The 15,960-nt window shown below is 44.5% G+C and overlaps 1 protein-coding gene across 1 annotated transcript in view; it reads left to right on the top strand.

Moving 5' to 3' along the window:
- Positions 1 to 15,960, top strand: part of TJP2 (tight junction protein 2) — a 117,466-nt gene that overhangs the window by 24,739 nt on the left and 76,767 nt on the right. The window contains exon 2 of the mRNA XM_027615434.2: positions 1,443 to 1,563. The gene's annotated coding sequence lies outside the window, so the exon portion shown is untranslated. The remainder of the gene's footprint in view (positions 1 to 1,442; positions 1,564 to 15,960) is intronic.

The raw sequence follows: 15,960 nt of genomic DNA, 5'->3' as shown, positions 1-15,960 counted from the left end.
CCCAGAAGTGAGCTTGCCTTCTTGTGCGGTTTAAAAGGCATATGTAGGATTAATAAAAATGTGCAGAAGGGATGTTTGTTGGATTTCCTTGGAATGAGGGGTCAAAAAAAAAGAGTATCTGGCATCTTTTCGAATTGTGGGCAATCCACAAATATTAAAGTAAAGATGAGCCAGTATCATAAATGCTGTGAAAAAATGAGTTCCCTTTTAGTTTAAAATGTTTTCTCTTTTGTTTACTTTTTTAAAAAGATTTATCCATTTATTTGAGAGAGAGCGAGCGAGCAAGCCCCCCGTGCACAAGTGGGGGGAGGGGCAGAAGGAGAGGGAGAGAAAGAATCTCAAGCAGACTCCCTGCTGAGTGTGGAGCCTGATGTGGGGCTAGATCTCATGACCCTGAGATTTGTGACCTGAGCTGAAATCAACAGTCAGATGCTCAACCGACTGCACCACTTGGCGCCCCTCTATTGTTTACTTCAAAATGGCAAATTTTATGTTAAGTGTATTTTACCATAATTTAAAAAAAAGTTTTCTCTATATTTTCCCACCTGCTGAGTATTTTTTTTTTCACCTGAAAAGTGAATTCTCACAAGATTTTGTTCCTCAGGACACCCCTCAGGTGGATTGGTGGTGCCAGATTTTACATGGGTACTGATTTTCTCCATTTTCTGAAGGCTGAAATTATTAGGAACAGCAGTTCCACTCCTAGATACACACTGAGAGAAATGAAAACTGCCTGTCTAAACACTTGTGCATAATAGCCAAAAAGTGGAAACGACCCAAGTGTATGTCAGCTGATAAAAACATAAACTATAGTATATCCATACAGTGGAATATTATTTGGCCACAAAAAGTTCTGAGACGTGCCAGAGCATGGGTGAAACTCCAAAACATTATGCTAAGTAAACAAAATCAGTCACAAAAGGTCACGTATTATATGAGCTTGTCTTCTGAAACATCCAGTGTAGGTAAATGTGTAGAGACAAAACTTGAATTCGTGGTTGCCAGGTGGGAGGAGGGAACTGGAGTAATGGGGGATGAGGCCTAAGGGGTGCAGGTTTTTTTCTTTTTTAAAGATTTATTTATTTACTTGAGATAGAGAGGTGTGTGGGGGAGAGGGGAGAGAGAATCTCAAGCCGACTCCCCTGCTGAGCAAGGAGCCTGACATGGGGCTCCACCCCATGACCATGAGATCACAGCCTGAGCCAAAATCAAGAGTCGAGGCTTAACCGACTGAGCCACCCAGGTGCCCCAAGTTTTCTTTCTTGAAGTAATGAGAATGCTCTAAAATGGATTTTGGTGACAGTTGCACAACTCTGTAAATGTATTAAAAGCCATGTTATAAATGGCTGAATGGCACAGTATGTGAACTTCAGTGCGTTTCCCAAGATCTTATTGTGCTGGGCGTGACCATGTTGGATTTTTAACCACGCTGTCTTTTTCAGGGTGCAGAGCACTGCATTATTATCATCTCCCTGTGAGTGGGATTGGCACACCAGCGGTGCCTCCTGGCACGAGCTCTCCACGAAGCCCAGACGCGTGCCGGCGCACAGCCTGCTTTACCAGGTACTTGGTTTTTCTCCCATCAACCTGGTTACCGGCTTTCCTGCACCTAAAGTTTGATGTAAATTGTTTCACATCCTAGAGGTAGTCAAGGCCTCCATTTTGAATGTTGCTGATGGAGAAATTGTTCAATATCAGAGAAAGTTTAACTGTAATGTCGTATTTACCGAGGGACAGAAACATCGTACCTGCATTTATGGTCTGAATTGATAGGTAGAACTTTGCCACAATTGGGTGAGAACTAATTGAGCTCCTTCCTGACTAGAGCATATAAATCCACCTCCCGAGGTTCAGAATAAATGCCTGGCAAGGTATTTTAGTGTCTGGGGTTATAGGTCATTCTGGTAAGTCATGTTTTTTCCATTATCTTTGAGGTAGCAGAATTATGTAACAGTGGTAAGCACTTTGCTGAAAATATTAAAGACATCGGTTGCACCAGCTTCTAAAGATTAATTATGCACAAGCTTTTAGTGAAAGAACTAAGAGTGAGTATTATCTATTTACTGATTCAGTTTTAAGTAGGAATTAAATGAGATTTACAAGGCATTAAATTTTATTTTGACAGATGCTGGGATGTATTTTTTCTTAGTTACACTTTAACCCCTGATTATAGGCCAGTCCGTGGTCCACTGGAATAGGGTTGGAATTTTTTTCATGTGCTTGTTTCATAATTCCTGTCTTTTTAAGCTTAAAACCCCTGCCTGAGTGGATTCTAGCTATGTGTCAGAGCTTAAGTTTAATAGAGTGTGAATGGCACACTCCAGGGCAGATAGCAAATCCCAGTGTGCCTGCACGTGCCTTAATGTTTCTGAGTTCAGATCCATCATCTGTGAAAGAGAGCGTCAATATGATGCTAAATAAGTTAAAGTATAGCAGGAGCTAGGCACATGCCAAGCTCTTTCTCAGAGTCTCGTTGTCCAAATGCGGACACTTGTGTGGGGAAGCCCTTAGTTACCACTGAACTGACAGGGCTTGGGGTGGGTTTTGTTTGCTGAGATGCTCTCTGTGGAGCTTTTAAAATTTCCAAACGTAAGAAAACAGATGCTTACCGAGGCTCCAGCAGTAGTTTTCCTGAAACTAGACTTCTGGGTCGGATCTATTGATTTGGTCAAATGAACTGGTGGAGGCAGTGTGGAGTGTGGCAAAGGGGGATGGTGCTGGCGTTGTCTGTAGGAGGGAAGGCTCTCTGTGACTCGAGCAAGTCCCTTCTAATAAACGCTTCCCTGGTTCTGATTCCCTGTATTAGTGACCACAGGTCCTTTGACGTCATTTTGTTTGCCCAAGTCAGAGTCTTGCTCCAAAGCTCTTTCCTGTGTAAAAACTTAAGCTTGGCTTTCTGGGATGACTTAGCCTCAGGTGCTCTTGGGTGGTGAGGATTTTTCCCAGAGCATCTCACATCACCTTAGTTTCAGATACAGCAAACATTTGCTTCCTTCCTTCCTTCCTTCCTTCCTTCCTTCCTTCCTTCCTTCCTTCCTTCCTTCCCTCCCTCCCTCCCTCCCTTCCTTCTTCCTTTTCCTTCCTTCCTTCTTCCTTTTCCTTCCTTCCTTCTTTCCTGCCTTCCTTGTAGAAGAGAAGGAGAGCATGCAGGCTGGGGTGGGCCAGAGGGAGAGAGAAAATCTTAAGCAGGCTCCACGCCCAGTGCGGAGCCTGGCATGGGGTTCGATTTCATGACCCTAAGATAATGATGTGAGCCAAAACCAAGAGCTGGACACTTAACCAACTGAGGTGCCCTGAGTATGCATTTCTAACAAGTTCCCAGCCAGGCCATACTTGGTTTCTCTGCCTGATCTAGTTCTACCATCCAGTTCCTAAAGCATTTTGATTCTTGTTCTAAGTCTTGGGAAAGTATCTGTCCTTCTTGTCACATTTGTTATGCTGAGCTAAAGCCATCAGAAAAGACAAATTTAAGTTTAACATCCTACAAAGACTCTTTCAAAGCATGTTGACAGAGTTAATTATTTTAGTTAACTGGACTTAAGATCTGAAGTTGACTTTTTGAATTTGAGTAATTATATTTCAAATATCAGTATCAAATATTAAGAGTAATTATAATCAAATAATTATGTATATTATTAAAATCAATAATTTTTGGGGCGCCTGGGTGGCTCAGTCATTAAGTGTCTGCCTTCAGCTCAGGTCATGATCCCAGGGTCCTGGGATGGAGCCCCGCATCGGGCTCCCTGCTCAGCGGGAAGCCTGCTTCTCCCTCTCCCACTCCCCCTGCTTGTGTTCCCTCTCTAGCTGTCTATCTCTCTGTGTCAGATAAATAAATAAAATCTTTAAAAAAATCAATAATTTTCAAAATATCAATATAATTATGATTAAGTGGGGGAGATTCTGTCCAGGGTGTTCTGTCTAATCTTGCTATACAATCAGATTACCGCCAAACAAATCAAAATTTGGCTGACCTGAAAATTGCTTTCACCAACCACTCTGTTGATAAAAACGTGACAAAGTACCAAAAACTAGGGATCCAATGATAACACCCCTTCCAAGCAGAAGTTAGTTGCAAATTCTTTGTCTCAATCTTAGCAGGCTAATGGGAATCATAAAATGAGCTGCCTCTAGGTTTCCCCACACAGCCACAGCACCAGGGGCCCGAATCAGGCAGGACACACAGCAACATGACTGCTGATTACAAGTAAGACTGAACTCCTAGCTGGGGAAGAGCCCCTTATCCATGTAAATTTCCCTAGACAGTGCAGTGCCTGGCCCATGGGTACTTGACACCACTACTGGACCCCTAAGTGGCTGGAATAGATAGAGGAGAAAGTGTTGGAGAGAAGGGCAGGTGGTGGTGAGGAAAAGGGTTGGTAAGTACAGAGAATCCTTCTAAGAAACCTGGCTGTGAAAAGTAAGAGATAGATAGGGTTCTGGGTTGGAAAGTGCCTAGTCATCTAATCCCCAGGTTCTGGATTCTTTTAAACATGCACGAGTATGATTAAATTTATGCTTCAGAACCTAGCTTCAGGATTACTCATCTGTGTGCTATACTTAACAATGTCCAGATATCTCAAATTTCCAGAGATAGGCCAGATGACCACCACTTTGTCTTGTTGATTTCACAAGTAAACCACCTGCTCTAATTTTTGTTTGGAAAACATGTCAGACTGTAGCTAAAGCATTCAAAAGTAGGAATAAACCCTCCTTATTTTTATTTTTTCTTTCACTTAAGTAGTATACCAACTTCTTATGATGAAAGTTTGCTCGAATTGCTAAAGTAACAAAGTCTTTATAGATAAGTATTTGGAGCAGTGCTCTTCTATTTTAAATACTTAGGAAAATATGGAATTATTGTGTGGCTACCAACAAAACTCTTTGAATCTTTACAGATAGACAGTTAAGGTGCTTGAATCCCTGAATACTGAAATAATTCCAAGTAAATATACTTACAGTGCAAGTTTAAGGGCTAACACATTGTTTACAAACATTTAGGCTGTTCGAGAAGGACATTAAAAATAAGACAGCTAGGCGCCTGGGTGGCTCAGTTGGTTGAGCGTCTGCCTGTGGCTCAGATCAGAATCTCATGGTCCTGGGATCCAGCCCCGCATCAGGCTCCTAGATCAGCGGGGAGCCTGCTTCTCCCTCTCCCACTCCCCCTGCTTGTGTTCTCTCTCTCTGTCAAATAAATAAAAAAAATATTAAAAAAAAAAAGAATAGAAGAGCTGTATTCAGATAAATTCTGTATTTATAGGTATTTCACATTTTAACAGCAAAAAGAGCACATCATCTTGAAAAAGATAGAGCCTTTCTTTCATGAATTTTAAATGTTTCATATACTCTAATAACTTCCCACAGTCAAGCGGGTAAGATAGAAAACTGAAATCGAAGAATATCTTATCCAGAAACTAACCGGCTAGCCGTTTGGCACCCCGGTCTCCAGGCCACTGCGCTCCCAGGGAACCTTGCAGAAACATGGTAGAAGCAAATGCTAGAAGCCAGGAAAGCCCTGGGCGACAGAGCTCTGCAGTCAGACAGGCCTGCGTCAACAAGCCCCATTCTGCTACTTTCCAGGTTTAACCTATGACCACTAGTCAACTGTTTTTTGTTTTTTTTTAAAGATTTTATTTATTTATTTGACAGAGAGAGACACAGCGAGAGAGGGAACACAAGCAGGGGGAGTGGGAGAGGGAGAAGCAGGCTTCCCATGGAGCAGGGAGCACAATGTGGGGCTCCATCCCAGGACCCTGGGATCATGACCTGAGCCGAAGGCAGACGCTTAATGATTGAGCCACCCAGGCGCCTCTAGGCAACTGTTTTTGACCTCCCCAAATGGCAAGTGTGACTTGGGCAGCTTACTCAAACTGTCTGAGCCTCCCTTTCTTCATCTGTAAAATGGTGTTATGGGTTGTATTGTGTCCCCCACAACATTCATATGTTGAAGTCCTGCCCCTCATTACCTCAAAATGTGACCTTATCTGGAGACAGGGTAGTCAAGTTAAAGTGAGGTCTTCAGGGTGGGCCCTAATCCAATACAATGGTGTCTTTATAAAAAGGGGAAATTTGGACACAAAGACAGACACACACGGAGGCAAGACAAGGCATCTACAAATCAAGGAGAGGGGCCCAGAACAGACCCTGCCCTCACAACCTGCAGAAGGAAACAAGCCAGCCTCCAGCTTGATTTCAGCCTTCCAGCCTCCAGAACTGAGACAGTAAATTCCCATTGTTGAAGCCAGCTGGTTTGAGGTACTTCATTCTGCAGCTCTAGGAAACCAATATACATCGGGAGTATAATTAGACCTACAGCTCATAGGGTGGGTATGAGAATTAAATGAGACAATGCAGATAAAACATTAAGCACCACACCAACTCCATTAGAGTGAGCACTCAAGTAAACATAAAGCTTCCACCGTCACTATCACAGCCTGATGCTTCACTTTGTATCAGAATTATGGTAGGATTCTCCCCACACACCATAACTTTTCTTCTAGCCTCTGCTGCATCTTCAAGCCCAGTGCTGTACAGTCTCCGTTCCCCGAGTTCCTCTCCCCGCTCTGTCCAGGTGGCCAACAACTTATCATCCTCAGGTTGCCTCTCAAATATCACCTTCCCCAGGAGAACCCTCCCCTCACATAGTCACTGCCTCAGGCCTTCTGCACCCACCCACATAAGGCCCGGGGTGGGGGGTACAGGCTTCTTCACACAGCAATGCAGTTACTGATTCCAAATTAGACTCCCAGGTCCCCCACGGATGAGCCTTTATATTCCTTTAAATTTCCCTCAAGTACTGCTGTGTGAGATGCTCATTAAATGTTTGAGGAAACAATCCTTTCACCACAGGTAAGGAAATTGGCTTCATATACCATCTATAAACAAGCCCATGCTCTAAACCAGCTCTTTCTAGGTTAGCGGTTCTCAAAAGTGTGGTCTGGAAACCAAATATGGCCTGGCTGGGAACTTGTTTAGACATGCGTACTCCTGGGCCTCACCCCACACTGACCGAAGCAGAAACTCTGGGGGTGACCCAGGAATATGCTTTAACAAGCCCTCCAGGAGTTTCTGTTGCCCTAAAGTGTGAGCACTACCGCTGTGGGTCTATGCAATTCTGTAGGAGATTTGGCTGCAGCTGTGAGCTCCCTACATAAGCTTTTTTTTTTATTTTTAAGATTTTATTAATTTATTTGTCAGAGAGAGAGAGAGCAAGTGCAAAGCAGGGGGAGCGGCAGACAGAGCAGGCAGAAGGAGAAGCGGATCCCCACTGAGCAGGGAGCCTGACATGGGACTCGATCCCAGGACCCTGGGATCATGACCTGAGCTGAAGGCAGATGCTTAACTGACTGAGCCACCCAGGTGGCCCCCTAAGTATGCTTATAGACTGGGGAGACAGGACTGCAGAGGGTTCCCAGGTGCACAGAAGTCAAAGTTTTAAGTTTCACTTTCAGCTGGCTTTTCTAAGCCCGTATTATGGGGTGAGTCCATGATAACTCTGAGGGGCCAGAATTGGACATAAGGAGTGTCACCAATAGGGTGGTCAGTTTAGGGGTGATATAACTGCCAATCCAGAAAGAACATGAACCAGGGTTTATTATATAGTATTCATATTTTGTTAAATGGGAAATCTTTTTTTTCCCCAAGATTTTCTTTATTTATTTGTCAGAGAGAGAGAGAGAGAGAGCAAGCGAATGCAAAGCAGAGGGAGTGGCAGGCAGAGGGAGAAGCAGGCTGCCCGCCAAGCAGGGAGTCCGACGTTGGGCTCGATCCCAGGACCCGGGGGTCATGACCTGAGCTGAAGGCAGATGCTTAACTGACTGAACCACCCAGGTGAGCTGGGAAATCTTTTTAACAATATAAATGATAAGTTATAAAATATTTTATATTGTTATTATTTTTTAAAGATTTTATTTATTTATTTGGCTGAGATGAGCCACCCAGGTGCCCCAATATTTTATATTATTACTATACATTATATCAAAATAAATACAATTATAACTTATTCATTAAATTTACTAGTGTTTTATTAAATATTATTACTATGTAAGATTTATTTTGTCTTTCCATCTCCCCCTTTTTAAAAGATTTTATTTATTTATTTAAGACAGAGCACAAGCAGGAGGAGGGGCAGAGGGAGAGGGAGAAGCAGACTCCCCACTGAGCGGGGAGCCTGATGGGACTCCATCCCAGGACCCCGGGATCAGGACCTGAGCAGAAGTCAGTTGCTTAACTGACTAAGCCACCCAGGTGCCCCCTTCCATCCCTTTCTAAATAACACTGTCATTTGTTTAAATCTTTTCATCTATATTTAGCACAGAAATGGTCCATTCATTCTGCTTAACACATCTTACAGGTTACTAACTTACTATTTACATTCTACATGTCTTACAGATTCTGCTAGGGTTTTACAAGCAACATACTTCCTCAGTATCTATGTGAAATAAATCTTAGGAGTTTCATCCATCTGATTTTTTTCCTTGTCCTCTATACCAGTTTTTTTTTTTTAAGATTTTATTTATTTATTTGAGAAAGAGAGCATGAGCAGGGAGGAGGAGAAGCAGGGAGCCTGATGCGGAGCTGGATCCCAGGACTGTGAGATCATGACCCGAGCCCAAAGCAGCTGCTTAACCAACTGAGCCACCCAGGTGCCAGTCTGTAGCAGTTTTTTAAAAAGAACTTTAAACAGAAGTATTTATTCAGCAAATCGTAGTATATTCATACAAATGGAATATTACGCAGTTAGAAACATGATATAGATCTATATTGCTGTGAAAAAAGTCAAGCAATATTCTTATGTGGAAATAAAAGTAGCAGAAGTGCATGCCTAGTATGGCCCCAGTTGTGCAAAGTTGTATACGGTATCAGTATGCTTACCTGCAGAGAGGTACCTGGAAGGACACGCATCTAGTTTCTAATAGTTTGCTCTGAATGGTGACAATGTAATTCTATTTTGCTAATTTTTTTTTTTTTTTGAGAGAGAGAGAGTATGTGAACGTGCATATGTGTGCACAAGACAGGAGAGGGAGAGAGAGAATCTTAAGCAGTCTTCACGCCCAGGGAGAACTCCATCTCATGACTCTGAGATCATGACCTGAGCTGAAATCAGGAGCCTGATACTTAACTGACTGAGCCACCCAGGTGCCTCGTGTTTTGCTAATGTTCTAAGATCTCCTGTATGGGGGCGCCTGAGTGGCTCAGTCTTTAAGCGTCTGCCTTCGGCTCAGGTCATGATCCCAGGGTCCTGGGATTGAGCCCCGCATCGGGCTCCCTGCTCCGCAGGAAGCCTGCTTCTCCCTCTCCTGCTCCCCCTGCTTGTGTTCCCTCTCTTGCTGTGTCTCTCTCTGTCAAATAAATAAATAAAAATCTTAAAAAAGAAAAAAGATCTCCTGTATGGTTTGGGTAAATAAACAAGTATCATGTATACAAAAATAATTGAAATACAAATGATATGTGTATATGCAAATATATATATGTAAATAAATATAATAAAGAGAATGATGGGACCAGATCCTTTCTTTTGCAAACCAAAGACAGCATTTTGCAAATGGAGAGAATTATTTTCTGACCTTTTGAATGTTTTACCTGCCTTCAAAATGGTAATCTTCCTGTCTTGTGTCAGAGCATTAAAACAATGTCCCTAAGGGCCCCTGGGTGGCTTAGTCGGTTAAGCAGCTGCCTTTGGCTCAGGTCATGATCTCAGCGTCCTGAGATCAAGCCCGCACAGGGAGCTTGCTTCTCCCTCTCCCTCTGCTGCTCCCCCTGCTTGTGCTCTCACTCACTCTCTCCTCTCTCTCAAATAAATAAATACAATCTGAAAGCAAGCAAGCAAGCAAGAACGAAAGCCAAACCTCCCTGATAATGAGGCTCACTTGTGTGGGGGGAGATGCATGCTCAAAACATCCATTCCCCTGCCCCTTCTCAGACCCCTCTGAATCAGCAACTCAGGGAGGGACCTGGGAGGTCTCAGGTAATTCTTGTCCTCAGAGAAATTTAGCAGAAGTCCCACAGGAACATAAATGTTGTGAGCCACATCTTCAACTTGGGCTGCGCGCCTCCTGGAAGTGCCTTTCCCAGGCCTGGCGTCCTTTGTTTCCAAGACCCGCGCTAATTTATGACTGCCCTGGAAAGCTATCTGCTTGCAATGTTTTTCTAAGGCTCTTCCAGGTCTGAGAATTCTCTGAAAATCTAGGAGACTCTTCAGCAACTTTAATCTGTGCTGATCAGGGTTACCGAATTCTTCAGACTAGAGAGTTCTGGTGATAATTTTTTAAAGCAACTCTCGTGTTGCCAGAGGCCCCTCTGGTTCCCTGGAGGACCTGTGTCCCTTGCAACAGTCCCCTGGGCCTCTGTCACCTCAGGTTCCCTCCCGGCCCTGTGAGATGAGGATCTTTTTACGTGGTCCAATTTTTAACCTATTAAAGTGCTTTTTCTTAAAGTACTTGTTCAGGGAAAGGGTGCTGTGAGTCCAGTTAGACACCAGATCATATTTGTATCAAGGATTCTCACTAACTAGCTCATGGCTGGAGTCAGATGCATTTGTGGCGTTTACCTTCTTCTTTCTTTTCTTTTTTTGAAAGAGAACTTTTTATTACTTTTATGTACAGAAAATTCAACAGCATACACTCAGCCCAGTTTGGCGACCAGTTCTTTAGCCTTTGCCTTTTCCATCTTGGCGATGTGAGCCACCGACTTTGGACCCAGGATGTTGCCTCCCCAGTGTCGGAGGATCTCATCATATCTGTCATTGTCATTGGTCCTGATGGCTTCCACCAGCTTAGCCAGAGATCCTTTGTCTTCCGAGTTCACCTGTGTGATGGCGACAGTGGTGCAGGTCTTCCTGTGGGCCAGACGCCCCAGCTTGGCCTTCCCCTTGATAATGCAGTAGGGAACCCCCATCTTATGACACAGGACAAGAATGAAGACAGCCAGCTCAATGGGATCCATAGCATGTGCTGTCCCTACTAGCTGAGCCTTCTTGTTGTCCATCAAGGTGGTGACAGTGTTAACCCCAGCTCAAAGGACAGGCCTCTTAGTGGGGACCTCCCCTTTGCTGGCAGCTTTCTTCTCAGCCTCGGCCAACAATCTCTGCTTCTTCTCTCGCCTTGTCTCTGGTCTGCACTTGTGGGCCAGCTTAACGCAGCCAAGGAGCTGTTTGGCCGTCCAAGGCCTGGGTGAGCTGGTTCATTGCAGGAGACACTTGCAGACGTTGACAGAGAACAGCCCTTGGCCTGCTGCAGCCGGATGTAGAGGGGCCATTTGACAAAGCGGGTGAGGTCCCTTTTGGGTGAGATGTCCTGTCCGATGCCAAAATTCTTGGGCCTTTTCTCAAACAGGGGATTGACCACTGTCTTGGCCTCCTGCTTCTTCACGACAGAGGCTTCGGGGCCACCTTCTTCCCCTTCCCCTTCTTCCCTTTTGGCATCTTGGATGGCCAGAGGAGAGAGATGTGGAGCCTACCTTTTCAATATTGCATGGAAGCAGTTTCACAAACATGACTCCCCGACACTTGGTTCAGCAAAAAGCCTCCTGAGTTCTGTTAAAAGGCGCCATGAGGAAGACAGCAGTAGCAACACCAAAACCCCACCAGTCCCTGGCTCCGTGAAGTTGTCCTGCTGGGGTAGAGGCAGTGAACACGGGTCGGAGAGCACTGAGGAGGATAGGCTTCGATCCAACAGACCTGTGTCTGGAGTCTCCTCCGCTTCCTACTGGAAGGGACCTCAGGCAGTAGCTGTTTTCCCCTCTCCAAAGCAGTTTCCTCATCGGTAAAGCAGGGCAATAACCCCAAATACACCAAATACAGAGGGGGACGCTGTGAGGACTTACATGAAATGAGCTAAAATCGTGTTTTGAAAGATTTCTGGCACACATAGTATGTGTTTAATCCATCTTTGTTTATCAGGGTTTCTGTTTTTTTGTTTTTTTGTTTATTTTTTTAATTTAAGTAATCTCTATACCCAGCGAACTCAGTACCGAACTCAGTACTCCGAGATCAAGAACCACTCGCTCGCTCCAGGGACTGAGCCAGCCAGGCACCCCCTGTTGGTACTGTTTTTTAATGGAGGGTTAACAAGTGGCATCTGTCCCTGGAAAGAGTATGGATTTTGTATACTCTGCAGTGTAAACAGAAGTTCAGTAAACCCCGCCTCTGAGGCCCCAGGGCACCCTGCCTTTTGGAGGGGAGGATCCTCCAAAGTGTGGAGCACTCTCCCTGGCAGGGCCTGTCTAGACCAAACTGTGCTTCAAAAGGTGCTTCTAGGATCTCCAGGCCTGGAGCTGGATTATGCCCTGTCTCGACCCACTGTCCAGCAGGCTGAGTGTACCTTGACCTTGCCTGCCAGCCTGAGTGCACTCAGACCATCCCCGTAAGTGTCTTGGGAGCGGGCACGTGAGCCTGGCACCACGAGGTCTGCCTACTGTCTCCCCAGCACCAGGCCAGTGCCTCCTCGGACCCGTCACCCATGCGGCCCACAGCTGACTCTGCGGTGCATCACCAATTCTCCCGTCAGTTCTGTGGCTAGCTAAACCCATCATGCCCAGAAACATTGCCAGGAGGGGGGAAACATCGGGAGGAAAGGCTGGGGTTTGGGATTTGTGTCAATGGCCGAAAGAGGAGAGGGTGAATTGAAAGCCGCCATCCACTGAGAACTGAGAATTTTCTCCCCGGACAGTCTGATGTTTTTATCACTTTGGCACTCACTCCTTTTCATCTTTTCATTGTAGTAATAACAGCATCCTTGCCAGTGTCTTACCAGTAGTAATAATAACAATAAAGTTAAAAAGGGAGAGCCGTGGATACTAGGGTCCTTTGCTGTTTTGGGCTGTGGTTCCTCTCTAGGCTTCCCTTAGCACAACCACACCATCCACCACCCTCACCTTTTCACACCCCTGCACTCTGCTCTCGGAAACACTCAGCTGGACTCCGTGTCCTTGCTTCAACTTAAATTTGACTCTCTCCTGAGGGCATCCCTTTCTGGTTGCCACCTCTAGGGATGCTTCCAGCTTTAGATAGAGAAATCTAAGCAGAAGCTGGCTCTGTGGTCCAGGCAGAGAAGCTCAAACGAAGGCTCTAGGGCAGAAATGCGCTTGGCAGGGTCTCGAGAGCAACAAAGAAAGGCCAGTGTGGCTCCAGGATGTGCGCTTGGGAGAGAGCAGGATGAGCTGAGTTTGGAGGGGGCAGCAGGTTCGATTCGACTTGGAGGCTGTGTTAACCAGCTTGTGCTCTGTAACAAAAAGCCATAGACTGGGTGCTTTGAACAACGGGCGTTTATTTCTCACAGTTCTGGGGACTACAAAGTCCAAGATCAAGGTGCTGACAGATTTGGCTCTTGGTGGGGGCCCTTCTCCTGGCTGGTAGGCAGCTAGCTGCCTTCTCCGTGTGCCCTCACATGGTCTTTCCTAGGTGTATGGGCCTGGAGAAAGATCTCTCTCTTCCTCTTACAAGACCACAGATCTCATTATGAGGGTCCTACTCTCATGACCTAATCTAAACCGAATTCCCTCCCAAAGGCCCATCCCCAGATAGCACCACTTTGGGGGTTAGGGCTTCAACCCCTTTGGGGGGCTGGGAGGGACACAAACATTCAGCCATAACACAGGCCAGGACAAGAAGTCTGGATTGGCGACATTTTGAGGGTTTAAAAGGATAGAGTTATGAGATCTGATCTGCCTCATGAAAAGATCATTCTGGCTGTTGGGGAGGATGGATTGGGAGCGGCAAGGTTGAATACAGGGAGATAGCAAAGAGACAAGTCCTGGAGGAAGAAAAACTTTCTAAAATTAAAACATAGTTTTAAAAAAAAGATTATTTATTTATTTGAGAGAGAGAGAGAGCAAACTCACAAGAGCACATGAGTTGGGGGGGCAGAGGGAGAGGGAGACAGAGAATCTCAAGCAGACTCCCCGCTCAGCATGGAGCCCGACTCAGGGCTCAAATGTTCTTGACCCTGAGATCATGACTGAGCCGAAATCAAGAATTGGATGCTTAACTGACTGAGCCACTCAGGCACCTCAAAACATGTAATTCTTTATCAATTAAAATACTAATCTCTTAATGTTTTAGAAGTGTCTTTGGAAACTCATTACTGAAGATTTTTTCGGCTAAGTTAATCTTTACTCTTTAGATGATCTTTTAGGGATAAATATGTTGAAGAAATATTTATCCTGTGCTCATGAATTTTTTTGTTTTATTCAATTTTCTTTTTTTTCTGTCAATATCAAACAGAATTTTATTTACTATTTTTAAATCAAAATATCACTGTAATAAGATCTCATTTTTGTTTAAATTATTCTGGTCTCGAACCATGAGAGACTATGGACTCTGCAAAACAAACTGAGGGTTCTAGAGGGGAGGGGGATGGCGGGATGGGTTAGCCTGGTGATGGGTATTAAAGAGGGCACGTTCTGCGTGGAGCACTGGGTGTTGTATGCAAACAATGAATCATGGAACACTACATCAAAAACTAATGATGTAATGTATGGTGATTAACATAACAATAAAAAATAAATTATTCTGGTCTCTGCGGTAGTCTTGTAGGTAGCCTTTTATCTGTATCTGCAAATGTCTGGAATGTTCACTTAATGTTGAAGCTGGTTATTAGGATTTTAGATGATTTTTACATTTCTTTGTGCTTTTCTGAGCTGCTTTGAATGCTTTTTAATGAGCATCTTATTTTTTTGTAAAAACTCACTGATCTAAAAAATGAACAAAACTGAAAATAGTTTTCTTAACTATGGAACAATATAAATAGTGTTACACACCTCAGTTTCCTGAACAGAAGAATGGCTGTGTGAAAATGGGTATTGCCCTTTGAGACACTAACATGTAGATAAATGGACATTTTGGAAAGTGGCAAACAAGAGACAGCTTTCTGCTCTTCCTACATAATATTAAGATATGGGAACAATCCTGAAGACAGGGACTCTGCAAAGTGCTTGTCAGTGAACCAGAAACATAGTGTTTCCAAAGGTAAAGCAAGAGTCTTGAGCTACCCAAAAGGTTGCGGTGAACCTGAGAGGTTTTCTTGTGGATCATCATGCATTCATCTGTTTGTTTGCAGGATTCCAAGTGCTGGAGGCTAGCCTGAAAATAATTTGCTCTCTCTGCAATGTGTACAAACCTATGACTGTTACACTTGAAGTGGACTTCGTTCCACTGTATCGTATTTCTATGACCATCATAGATCTGGATGAGGAGAATCTCAATCAGAAGTCTGTTTTTCTGTGGGGCTTTGGGGGTCATGAGGGAATATATGGTACTAGGTGCAGTTCCATACACAGGTATCAGTGCTTTCACTAGAAACTTAGGAGTTGGGATACTTAGGGTAGCTAGTCACCCTGACCCTCTCCCGCCCCCCCCCCCCACAAAAGAGAAGACTACTTTAACAAACTTTGGAAAGTGAGCAAGAGTAGTATTAAATAACAAAAAGTAAAGGCGTGAAGGGCAGAGCAGAACTTTCCATGCCTTTCTCCTGGATGTTACTTTAGGGCCTATGGCAGGTGCTGATGGAAAGAGTCTTTTAAGTGAACAAGCATGGTTACTGGGATGGCTGTTTGGACTAAGAAGGGTGGGAGAGGGCAGCAGAGAAGAGGTCACTGCAGGGGAGGTGATGGCAGGCCAAGCCTTTTCTTCTGAATGGTGCCCCTCCCTTGGGCAGAGTGTTAACTGTGGCCTCCGCATGTTAATCATTCCTGTACTTGGGCAACTCTCCCACCTTATCATTTGTTTACTTGGTTACGTCTTCATCATGCTGTGAGCAAGCCCCCCAGTATATATTGTCTTTGTCTTCTCTGTATGTGCCCCAGGGTACATGGGAGGTGTTCAGGAAATGTTTGTTGTGGAAAAGTGTCTCTATGATTGCAGTCAGCCTTTCTGTGTGCAGGCCAACTAAACTGCTCAGTTACCATGTCAGCTTTTCAATGTCAGATCCCTTTGTTCCCACTTAATGACACTTTATAACTATACTG

This window comes from Zalophus californianus, chromosome 13, assembly GCF_009762305.2.
Source record: "Zalophus californianus isolate mZalCal1 chromosome 13, mZalCal1.pri.v2, whole genome shotgun sequence".
Taxonomy (NCBI): domain Eukaryota; kingdom Metazoa; phylum Chordata; class Mammalia; order Carnivora; family Otariidae; genus Zalophus; species Zalophus californianus.
The sequence above is the reverse complement of the archived record's forward strand: the minus strand, read 5'-3'. Positions and strand labels throughout refer to the sequence as shown.